This window comes from Lissotriton helveticus, chromosome 4_1, assembly GCF_964261635.1.
Source record: "Lissotriton helveticus chromosome 4_1, aLisHel1.1, whole genome shotgun sequence".
Lineage (NCBI taxonomy): Eukaryota > Metazoa > Chordata > Amphibia > Caudata > Salamandridae > Lissotriton > Lissotriton helveticus.
In genome coordinates this window covers 1278185221-1278197557 of record NC_136063.1, presented here as the reverse complement: position 1 = coordinate 1278197557, position 12337 = coordinate 1278185221, and positions in this window count along the sequence as shown.

The window sequence follows — 12337 nt, the reverse complement described above, 5'->3', positions numbered from 1 at the left end:
ACTGTGAGGGTTTAAAAAGTGGTTATTCTACATGAGGCCCGATCCAAATGACATTTTTAATCATTTTTGGTAGAGTCCAAAAAATCAATTTTCTGATGAAAAAGGTTGACCCCGGACCTGTCGAATGTTCAAAAAAGTGGTCAACATTGATGAAATTTTAACATTTAATCTTTTGACTTTAAATGACTGTTGGATGTGAATTATTACTTTTTCAACTAAAATAAGTGTGTTTAAAGTCATTTCTGTGCCTGAAATTGGTCAAAATTGAAGCTTTTAAGTAAGCAAAAACTCTGTAAAAATGGCAATTTTGGTCATTGTGAGGGTATAAAAAGTGGTTATTCTATATGAGGCCCGATCCAAATGACATTTTGAATCATTTTTGGTAGAGTCCAAAAAATCAATTTTCTGATGAAAAAGGTTGACCCCGGACCTGTCGCATGTTCAAAAAAGTGGTCAACATTGATGAAATTTTAACATTTAATCTTTTGACTTTAAATGACTATTGGATGTGAATTATTACTTTTTCAACTAAAATAAGTGTGTTTAAAGTCATTTCTGTGCCTGAAATTGGTCAAAATTGAAGCTTTTGAGTAAGCGAAAACTCTGTAAAAATGGCAATTTTGGTCACTGTGAGGGTTTAAAAAGTGGTTATTCTACATGAGGCCCGATCCAAATGACATTTTGAATCATTTTTGGTAGAGTCCAAAAAATCAATTTTCTGATGAAAAAGGTTGACCCCGGACCTGTCGAATGTTCAAAAAAGTGGTCAACATTGATGAAATTTTAACATTTAATCTTTTGACTTTAAATGACTGTTGGATGTGAATTATTACTTTTTCAACTAAAATAAGTGTGTTTAAAGTCATTTCTGTGCCTGAAATTGGTCAAAATTGAAGCTTTTGAGAAAGCGAAAACTCTGTAAAAATGGCAATTTTGGTCACTGTGAGGGTTTAAAAAGTGGTTATTCAACATGACGCCCGATCCAAATGACATTTTCAATCATTTTTGGTAGAGTCCAAAAAATCAATTTTCTGATGAAAAAGGTTAACCCCGGACCTGTAGAATGTTCAAAAAAGTGGTCAACATTGATGAAATTTTAACATTTAATCTTTTGACTTTAAATGACTGTTGGATGTGAATTATTACTTTTTCAACTAAAATAAGTGTGTTTAAAGTCATTTCTGTGCCTGAAAATTGGTCAAAAATGAAGCTTTTGAGTAAGCGAAAACTCTGTAAAAATGGCAATTTTGGTCACTGTGAGGGTTTAAAAAGTGGTTATTCTACACGAGGCCCGATCCAAATGACATTTTGAATCATTTTTGGTAGAGTCCAAAAAATCAATTTTCTGATGAAAAAGGTTGACCCCGGACCTGTCGAATGTTCAAAAAAGTGGTCAACATTGATGAAATTTTAACATTTAATCTTTTGACTTTAAATGACTGTTGGATGTGAATTATTACTTTTTCAACTAAAATAAGTGTGTTTAAAGTCATTTCTGTGCCTGAAATTGGTCAAAATTGAAGCTTTTGAGTAAGCGAAAACTCTGTAAAAATGGCAATTTTGGTCACTGTGAGGGTTTAAAAAGTGGTTATTCTACATGAGGCCCGATCCAAATGACATTTTGAATCATTTTTGGTAGAGTCCAAAAAATCAATTTTCTGATGAAAAAGGTTGACCCCGGACCTGTCGATCGTTCAAACAAGTGGTCAATATTGATGACATTTTAACATTTAATCTTTTGACTTTAAATGACTGTTAGATGTGAATTATTACTTTTTCAACTAAAATAAGTGTGTTTAAAGTCATTTCTGTGCCTGAAATTGGTCAAAATGGAAGCTTTTGAGTAAGCGAAAACTCTGTAAAAATGGCAATTTTGGTCACTGTGAGGGTTTAAAAAGTGGTTATTCTACATGAGGCCCGATCCAAATGACATTTTGAAACATTTTTGGTAGAGTCCAAAAAATCAATTTTCTGATGAAAAAGGTTAACCCCGGACCTGTAGAATGTTCAAAAAAGTGGTCAACATTGATGACATTTTAACATTTAATCTTTTGACTTTAAATGACTGTTGGATGTGAATTATTACTTTTTCAACTAAAATAAGTGTGTTTAAAGTCATTTCTGTGCCTGAAATTGGTCAAAAATGAAGCTTTTGAGTAAGCGAAAACTCTGTAAAAATGGCAATTTTAGTCACTGTGAGGGTTTAAAAAGTGGTTATTCTACACGAGGCCCGATCCAAATGACATTTTGAATCATTTTTGGTAGAGTCCAAAAAATCAATTTTCTGATGAAAAAGGTTGACCCCGGACCTGTCGAATGTTCAAAAAAGTGGTCAACATTGATGAAATTTTAACATTTAATCTTTTGACTTTAAATGACTGTTGGATGTGAATTATTACTTTTTCAACTAAAATAAGTGTGTTTAAAGTCATTTCTGTGCCTGAAATTGGTCAAAATTGAAGCTTTTGAGTAAGCGAAAACTCTGTAAAAATGGCAATTTTGGTCACTGTGAGGGTTTAAAAAGTGGTTATTCTACATGAGGCCCGATCCAAATGACATTTTGAATCATTTTTGGTAGAGTCCAAAAAATCAATTTTCTGATGAAAAAGGTTGACCCCGGACCTGTCGAATGTTCAAAAAAGTGGTCAACATTGATGAAATTTTAACATTTAATCTTTTGACTTTAAATGACTGTTGGATGTGAATTATTACTTTTTCAACTAAAATAAGTGTGTTTAAAGTCATTTCTGTGCCTGAAATTGGTCAAAATTGAAGCTTTTAAGTAAGCGAAAACTCTGTAAAAATGGTAATTTTGGTCACTGTGAGGGTTTAAAAAGTGGTTATTCTATATGAGGCCCGATCCAAATGACATTTTGAATCATTTTTGGTAGAGTCCAAAAAATCAATTTTCTGATGAAAAAGGTTGACCCCGGACCTGTCGCATGTTCAAAAAAGTGGTCAACATTGATGAAATTTTAACATTTAATCTTTTGACTTTAAATGACTGTTGGATGTGAATTATTACTTTTTCAACTAAAATAAGTGTGTTTAAAGTCATTTCTTTGCCTGAAATTGGTCAAAATTGAAGCTTTTGAGTAAGCGAAAACTCTGTAAAAATGGCAATTTTGGTCACTGTGAGGGTTTAAAAAGTGGTTATTCTACATGAGGCCCGATCCAAATGACATTTTGAAACATTTTTGGTAGAGTCCAAAAAATCAATTTTCTGATGAAAAAGGTTAACCCCGGACCTGTAGAATGTTCAAAAAAGTGGTCAACATTGATGACATTTTAACATTTAATCTTTTGACTTTAAATGACTGTTGGATGTGAATTATTACTTTTTCAACTAAAATAAGTGTGTTTAAAGTCATTTCTGTGCCTGAAATTGGTCAAAAATGAAGCTTTTGAGTAAGCGAAAACTCTGTAAAAATGGCAATTTTAGTCACTGTGAGGGTTTAAAAAGTGGTTATTCTACACGAGGCCCGATCCAAATGACATTTTGAATCATTTTTGGTAGAGTCCAAAAAATCAATTTTCTGATGAAAAAGGTTGACCCCGGACCTGTCGAATGTTCAAAAAAGTGGTCAACATTGATGAAATTTTAACATTTAATCTTTTGACTTTAAATGACTGTTGGATGTGAATTATTACTTTTTCAACTAAAATAAGTGTGTTTAAAGTCATTTCTGTGCCTGAAATTGGTCAAAATTGAAGCTTTTGAGTAAGCGAAAACTCTGTAAAAATGGCAATTTTGGTCACTGTGAGGGTTTAAAAAGTGGTTATTCTACATGAGGCCCGATCCAAATGACATTTTGAATCATTTTTGGTAGAGTCCAAAAAATCAATTTTCTGATGAAAAAGGTTGACCCCGGACCTGTCGAATGTTCAAAAAAGTGGTCAACATTGATGAAATTTTAACATTTAATCTTTTGACTTTAAATGACTGTTGGATGTGAATTATTACTTTTTCAACTAAAATAAGTGTGTTTAAAGTCATTTCTGTGCCTGAAATTGGTCAAAATTGAAGCTTTTAAGTAAGCGAAAACTCTGTAAAAATGGTAATTTTGGTCACTGTGAGGGTTTAAAAAGTGGTTATTCTATATGAGGCCCGATCCAAATGACATTTTGAATCATTTTTGGTAGAGTCCAAAAAATCAATTTTCTGATGAAAAAGGTTGACCCCGGACCTGTCGCATGTTCAAAAAAGTGGTCAACATTGATGAAATTTTAACATTTAATCTTTTGACTTTAAATGACTGTTGGATGTGAATTATTACTTTTTCAACTAAAATAAGTGTGTTTAAAGTCATTTCTTTGCCTGAAATTGGTCAAAATTGAAGCTTTTGAGTAAGCGAAAACTCTGTAAAAATGGCAATTTTGGTCACTGTGAGGGTTTAAAAAGTGGTTATTCTACATGAGGCCCGATCCAAATGACATTTTGAAACATTTTTGGTAGAGTCCAAAAAATCAATTTTCTGATGAAAAAGGTTGACCCCGGACCTGTCGAATGTTCAAAAAAGTGGTCAACATTGATGAAATTTTAACATTTAATCTTTTGACTTTAAATGACTGTTGGATGTGAATTATTACTTTTTCAACTAAAATAAGTGTGTTTAAAGTCATTTCTGTGCCTGAAATTGGTCAAAATTGAAGCTTTTAAGTAAGCGAAAACTCTGTAAAAATGGCAATTTTGGTCACTGTGAGGGTATAAAAAGTGGTTATTCTATATGAGGCCCGATCCAAATGACATTTTGAATCATTTTTGGTAGAGTCCAAAAAATCAATTTTCTGATGAAAAAGGTTGACCCCGGACCTGTCGCATGTTCAAAAAAGTGGTCAACATTGATGAAATTTTAACATTTAATCTTTTGACTTTAAATGACTGTTGGATGTGAATTATTACTTTTTCAACTAAAATAAGTGTGTTTAAAGTCATTTCTGTGCCTGAAATTGGTCAAAATTGAAGCTTTTGAGTAAGCGAAAACTCTGTAAAAATGGCAATTTTGGTCACTGTGAGGGTTTAAAAAGTGGTTATTCAACATGAGGCCTGATCCAAATGACATTTTGAATCATTTTTGGTAGAGTCCAAAAAATCAATTTTCTGATGAAAAAGGTTGACCCCGGACCTGTTGAATGTTCAAAAAAGTGGTCAATATTGATGAAATTTTAACATTTAATCTTTTGACTTTAAATGACTGTTGGATGTGAATTAATACTTTTTCAACTAAAATAAATGTGTTTAAAGTAATTTCTTTGCCTGAAATTGGTCAAAATTGAATCTTTTGAGTAAGCGAAAACTCTGTAAAAATGGCAATTTTGGTCACTGTGAGGGTTTAAAAAGTGGTTATTCAACATGAGGCCCGATCCAAATGACATTTTGAATCATTTTTGGTAGAGTCCAAAAAATCAATTTTCTGATGAAAAAGGTTGACCCCGGACCTGTCGCATGTTCAAAAAAGTGGTCAACATTGATGAAATTTTAACATTTAATCTTTTGACTTTAAATGACTATTGGATGTGAATTATTACTTTTTCAACTAAAATAAGTGTGTTTAAAGTCATTTCTGTGCCAGAAATTGGTCAAAAATGAAGCTTTTGAGTAAGCGAAAACTCTGTAAAAATGGCAATTTTGGTCACTGTGAGGGTTTAAAAAGTGGTTATTCTACACGAGGCCCGATCCAAATGACATTTTGAATCATTTTTGGTAGAGTCCAAAAAATCAATTTTCTGATGAAAAAGGTTGACCCCGGACCTGTCGAATGTTCAAAAAAGTGGTCAACATTGATGAAATTTTAACATTTAATCTTTTGACTTTAAATGACTGTTGGATGTGAATTATTACTTTTTCAACTAAAATAATTGTGTTTAAAGTCATTTCTGTGCCTGAAATTGGTCAAAATTGAAGCTTTTGAGTAAGCGAAAACTCTGTAAAAATGGCAATTTTGGTCACTGTGAGGGTTTAAAAAGTGGTTATTCTACATGAGGCCCGATCCAAATGACATTTTGAATCATTTTTGGTAGAGTCCAAAAAATCAATTTTCTGATGAAAAAGGTTGACCCCGGACCTGTCGAATGTTCAAAAAAGTGGTCAACATTGATGAAATTTTAACATTTAATCTTTTGACTTTAAATGACTGTTGGATGTGAATTATTACTTTTTCAACTAAAATAAGTGTGTTTAAAGTCATTTCTGTGCCTGAAATTGGTCAAAATTGAAGCTTTTAAGTAAGCGAAAACTCTGTAAAAATGGCAATTTTGGTCACTGTGAGGGTATAAAAAGTGGTTATTCTGTATGAGGCCCGAACAAAATGACATTTTGAATCATTTTTGGTAGAGTCCAAAAAATCAATTTTCTGATGAAAAAGGTTGACCCCGGACCTGTCGCATGTTCAAAAAAGTGGTCAACATTGATGAAATTTTAACATTTAATCTTTTGACTTTAAATGACTGTTGGTTGTGAATTATTACTTTTTCAACTAAAATAAGTGTGTTTAAAGTCATTTCTGTGCCTGAAATTGGTCAAAATTGAAGCTTTTGAGTAAGCGAAAACTCTGTAAAAATGGCAATTTTGGTCACTGTGAGGGTTTAAAAAGTGGTTATTCTACACAAGGCCAGATCCAAATGACATTTTGAGTCATTTTTGGTAGAGTCCAAAAAATCAATTTTCAGATGAAAAAGGTTGACCCCGGACCTGTCGAATGTTCAAAAAAGTGGTCAACATTGATGACATTTTAACATTTAATCTTTTGACTTTAAATGACTGTTGGATGTGAATTATTACTTTTTCAACTAAAATAAGTTTGTTTAAAGTCATTTCTGTGCCTGAAATTGGTCAAAATTGAAGCTTTTGAGAAAGCGAAAACTCTGTAAAAATGGCAATTTTGGTCACTGTGAGGGTTTAAAAAGTGGTTATTTAACATGACGCCCGATCCAAATGACATTTTGAATCATTTTTGGTAGAGTACAAAAAATCAATTTTCTGATGAAAAACGATGACCCCGGCCCGGTCGATCGTTCAAAAAAGTGGTCAATATTGATGAAATTTTAACATTTAATCTTTTGACTTTAAATGACTGTTGGATGTGAATTATTACTTTTTCAACTAAAATAAGTGTGTTTAAAGTCATTTCTGTGCCTGAAATTGGTCAAAATTGAAGCTTTTAAGTAAGCGAAAACTCTGTAAAAATGGCAATTTTGGTCACTGTGAGGGTTTAAAAAGTGGTTATTCAACTTGAGGCCCGATCCAAATGACATTTTGAATCATTTTTGGTAGAGTCCAAAAAATCAAATTTTCTGGGGAAAAAGGTTGACCCCGGACCTGTTGAATGTTCAAAAAAGTGGTCAATATTGATGAAATTTTAACATTTAATCTTTTGACTTTAAATGACTGTTGGATGTGAATTAATACTTTTTCAACTAAAATAAGTGTGTTTAAAGTCATTTCTTTGCCTGAAATTGGTCAAAATTGAAGCTTTTGAGTAAGCGAAAACTCTGTAAAAATGGCAATTTTGGTCACTGTGAGGGTTTAAAAAGTGGTTATTCAACATGAGGCCCGATCCAAATGACATTTTGAATCATTTTTGGTAGAGTCCAAAAAATCAATTTTCTGATGAAAAAGGTTGACCCCGGACCTGTCGAATGTTCAAAAAAGTGGTCAACATTGATGAAATTTTAACATTTAATCTTTTGACTTTAAATGACTGTTGGATGTGAATTATTACTTTTTCAACTAAAATAAGTGTGTTTAAAGTCATTTCTGTGCCTGAAATTGGTCAAAATTGAAGCTTTTGAGTAAGCGAAAACTCTGTAAAAATGGCAATTTTGGTCACTGTGAGGGTTTAAAAAGTGGTTATTCTACATGAGGCCCGATCCAAATGACATTTTGAATCATTTTTGGTAGAGTCCAAAAAATCTATTTTCTGATGAAAAAGGTTGACCCCGGACCTGTCGAATGTTCAAAAAAGTGGTCAACATTGATAAAATTTTAACATTTAATCTTTTGACTTTAAATGACTGTTGGATGTGAATTATTACTTTTTCAACTAAAATAAGTGTGTTTAAAGTCATTTCTGTGCCTGAAATTGGTCAAAATTGAAGCTTTTAAGTAAGCGAAAACTCTGTAAAAATGGCAATTTTGGTCACTGTGAGGGTATAAAAAGTGGTTATTCTATATGAGGCCCGATCCAAATGACATTTTGAATCATTTTTGGTAGAGTCCAAAAAATCAATTTTCTGATGAAAAAGGTTGACCCCGGACCTGTCGAATGTTCAAAAAAGTGGTCAACATTGATGAAATTTTAACATTTAATCTTTTGACTTTAAATGACTGTTGGATGTGAATTATTACTTTTTCAACTAAAATAAGTGTGTTTAAAGTCATTTCTGTGCCTGAAATTGGTCAAAATTGAAGCTTTTGAGTAAGCGAAAACTCTGTAAAAATGGCAATTTTGGTCACTGTGAGGGTTTAAAAAGTGGTTATTCAACATGAGGCCTGATCCAAATGACATTTTGAATCATTTTTGGTAGAGTCCAAAAAATCAATTTTCTGATGAAAAAGGTTGACCCCGGACCTGTTGAATGTTCAAAAAAGTGGTCAATATTGATGAAATTTTAACATTTAATCTTTTGACTTTAAATGACTGTTGGATGTGAATTAATACTTTTTCAACTAAAATAAATGTGTTTAAAGTCATTTCTTTGCCTGAAATTGGTCAAAATTGAATCTTTTGAGTAAGCGAAAACTCTGTAAAAATGGCAATTTTGGTCACTGTGAGGGTTTAAAAAGTGGTTATTCAACATGAGGCCCGATCAAAATGACATTTTGAATCATTTTTGGTAGTGTCCAAAAAATCAATTTTCTGATGAAAAACGATGACCCCGGACCTGTCGATCGTTCAAACAAGTGGTCAATATTGATGACATTTTAACATTTAATCTTTTGACTTTAAATGACTGTTGGATGTGAATTATTACTTTTTCAACTAAAATAAGTGTGTTTAAAGTCATTTCTGTGCCTGAAATTGGTCAAAATTGAAGCTTTTGAGTAAGCGAAAACTCTGTAAAAATGGCAATTTTGGTCACTGTGAGGGTTTAAAAAGTGGTTATTCTACATGAGGCCCGATCCAAATGACATTTTGAATCATTTTTGGTAGAGTCCAAAAAATCAATTTTCTGATGAAAAAGGTTGACCCCGGACCTGTCGAATGTTCAAAAAAGTGGTCAACATTGATGAAATTTTAACATTTAATCTTTTGACTTTAAATGACTGTTGGATGTGAATTATTACTTTTTCAACTAAAATAAGTGTGTTTAAAGTCATTTCTGTGCCTGAAATTGGTCAAAATTGAAGCTTTTGAGAAAGCGAAAACTCTGTAAAAATGGCAATTTTGGTCACTGTGAGGGTTTAAAAAGTGGTTATTCAACATGACGCCCGATCCAAATGACATTTTCAATCATTTTTGGTAGAGTCCAAAAAATCAATTTTCTGATGAAAAAGGTTAACCCCGGACCTGTAGAATGTTCAAAAAAGTGGTCAACATTGATGAAATTTTAACATTTAATCTTTTGACTTTAAATGACTGTTGGATGTGAATTATTACTTTTTCAACTAAAATAAGTGTGTTTAAAGTCATTTCTGTGCCTGAAATTGGTCAAAAATGAAGCTTTTGAGTAAGTGAAAACTCTGTAAAAATGGCAATTTTGGTCACTGTGAGGGTTTAAAAAGTGGTTATTCTACACGAGGCCCGATCCAAATGACATTTTGAATCATTTTTGGTAGAGTCCAAAAAATCAATTTTCTGATGAAAAAGGTTGACCCCGGACCTGTCGAATGTTCAAAAAAGTGGTCAACATTGATGAAATTTTAACATTTAATCTTTTGACTTTAAATGACTGTTGGATGTGAATTATTACTTTTTCAACTAAAATAAGTGTGTTTAAAGTCATTTCTGTGCATGAAATTGGTCAAAATTGAAGCTTTTGAGTAAGCGAAAACTCTGTAAAAATGGCAATTTTGGTCACTGTGAGGGTTTAAAAAGTGGTTATTCTACATGAGGCCCGATCCAAATGACATTTTGAATCATTTTTGGTAGAGTCCAAAAAATCAATTTTCTGATGAAAAAGGTTGACCCCGGACCTGTCGAATGTTCAAAAAAGTGGTCAACATTGATGAAATTTTAACATTTAATCTTTTGACTTTAAATGACTGTTGGATGTGAATTATTACTTTTTCAACTAAAATAAGTGTGTTTAAAGTAATTTCTGTGCCTGAAATTGGTCAAAATTGAAGCTTTTGAGTAAGCGAAAACTCTGTAAAAATGGCAATTTTGGTCACTGTGAGGGTTTAAAAAGTGGTTATTCTACATGAGGCCCGATCCAAATGACATTTTGAATCATTTTTGGTAGAGTCCAAAAAATCAATTTTCTGATGAAAAAGGTTGACCCCGGACCTGTCGAATGTTCAAAAAAGTGGTCAACATTGATGAAATTTTAACATTTAATCTTTTGACTTTAAATGACTGTTGGATGTGAATTATTACTTTTTCAACTAAAATAAGTGTGTTTAAAGTCATTTCTGTGCCTGAAATTGGTCAAAAATGAAGCTTTTGAGTAAGCGAAAACTCTGTAAAAATGGCAATTTTGGTCACTGTGAGGGTGTAAAAAGTGGTCATTCTATATGAGGCCCGATCAAAATGACATTTTGAATCATTTTTGGTAGAGTCCAAAAAATCAATTTTCTGATGAAAAAGGTTGACCCCGGACCTGTCGCATGTTCAAAAAAGTGGTCAACATTGATGAAATTTTAACATTTAATCTTTTGACTTTAAATGACTGTTGGTTGTCAATTATTACTTTTTCAACTAAAATAAGTGTGTTTAAAGTCATTTCTGTGCCTGAAATTGGTCAAAATTGAAGCTTTTGAGTAAGCGAAAACTCTGTAAAAATGGCAATTTTGGTCACTGTGAGGGTTTAAAAAGTGGTTATTCTACACAAGGCCAGATCCAAATGACATTTTGAATCATTTTTGGTAGAGTCCAAAAAATCAATTTTCAGATGAAAAAGGTTGACCCCGGACCTGTCGAATGTTCAAAAAAGTGGTCAACATTGATGACATTTTAACATTTAATCTTTTGACTTTAAATGACTGTTGGATGTGAATTATTACTTTTTCAACTAAAATAAGTTTGTTTAAAGTCATTTCTGTGCCTGAAATTGGTCAAAATTGAAGCTTTTGAGAAAGCGAAAACTCTGTAAAAATGGCAATTTTGGTCACTGTGAGGGTTTAAAAAGTGGTTATTCAACATGACGCCCGATCCAAATGACATTTTGAATCATTTTTGGTAGAGTACAAAAAATCAATTTTCTGATGAAAAACGATGACCCCGGCCCGGTCGATCGTTCAAAAAAGTGGTCAATATTGATGAAATTTTAACATTTAATCTTTTGACTTTAAATGACTGTTGGATGTGAATTATTACTTTTTCAACTAAAATAAGTGTGTTTAAAGTCATTTCTGTGCCTGAAATTGGTCAAAATTGAAGCTTTTAAGTAAGCGAAAACTCTGTAAAAATGGCAATTTTGGTCACTGTGAGGGTTTAAAAAGTGGTTATTCAACTTGAGGCCCGATCCAAATGACATTTTGAATCATTTTTGGTAGAGTCCAAAAAATCAAATTTTCTGGGGAAAAAGGTTGACCCCGGACCTGTTGAATGTTCAAAAAAGTGGTCAATATTGATGAAATTTTAACATTTAATCTTTTGACTTTAAATGACTGTTGGATGTGAATTAATACTTTTTCAACTAAAATAAGTGTGTTTAAAGTCATTTCTGTGCCTGAAATTGGTCAAAATTGAAGCTTTTGAGTAAGCGAAAACTCTGTAAAAATGGCAATTTTGGTCACTGTGAGGGTTTAAAAAGTGGTTATTCAACATGAGGCCTGATCCAAATTACATTTTGAATCATTTTTGGTAGAGTCCAAAAAATCAATTTTCTGATGAAAAAGGTTGACCCCGGACCTGTTGAATGTTCAAAAAAGTGGTCAATATTGATGAAATTTTAACATTTAATCTTTTGACTTTAAATGACTGTTGGATGTGAATTAATACTTTTTCAACTAAAATAAATGTGTTTAAAGTCATTTCTTTGCCTGAAATTGGTCAAAATTGAATCTTTTGAGTAAGCGAAAACTCTGTAAAAATGGCAATTTTGGTCACTGTGAGGGTTTAAAAAGTGGTTATTCAACATGAGGCCCGATCAAAATGACATTTTGAATCATTTTTGGTAGTGTCCAAAAAATTCAATTTTCTGATGAAAAACGATGACCCCGGACCTGTCGATC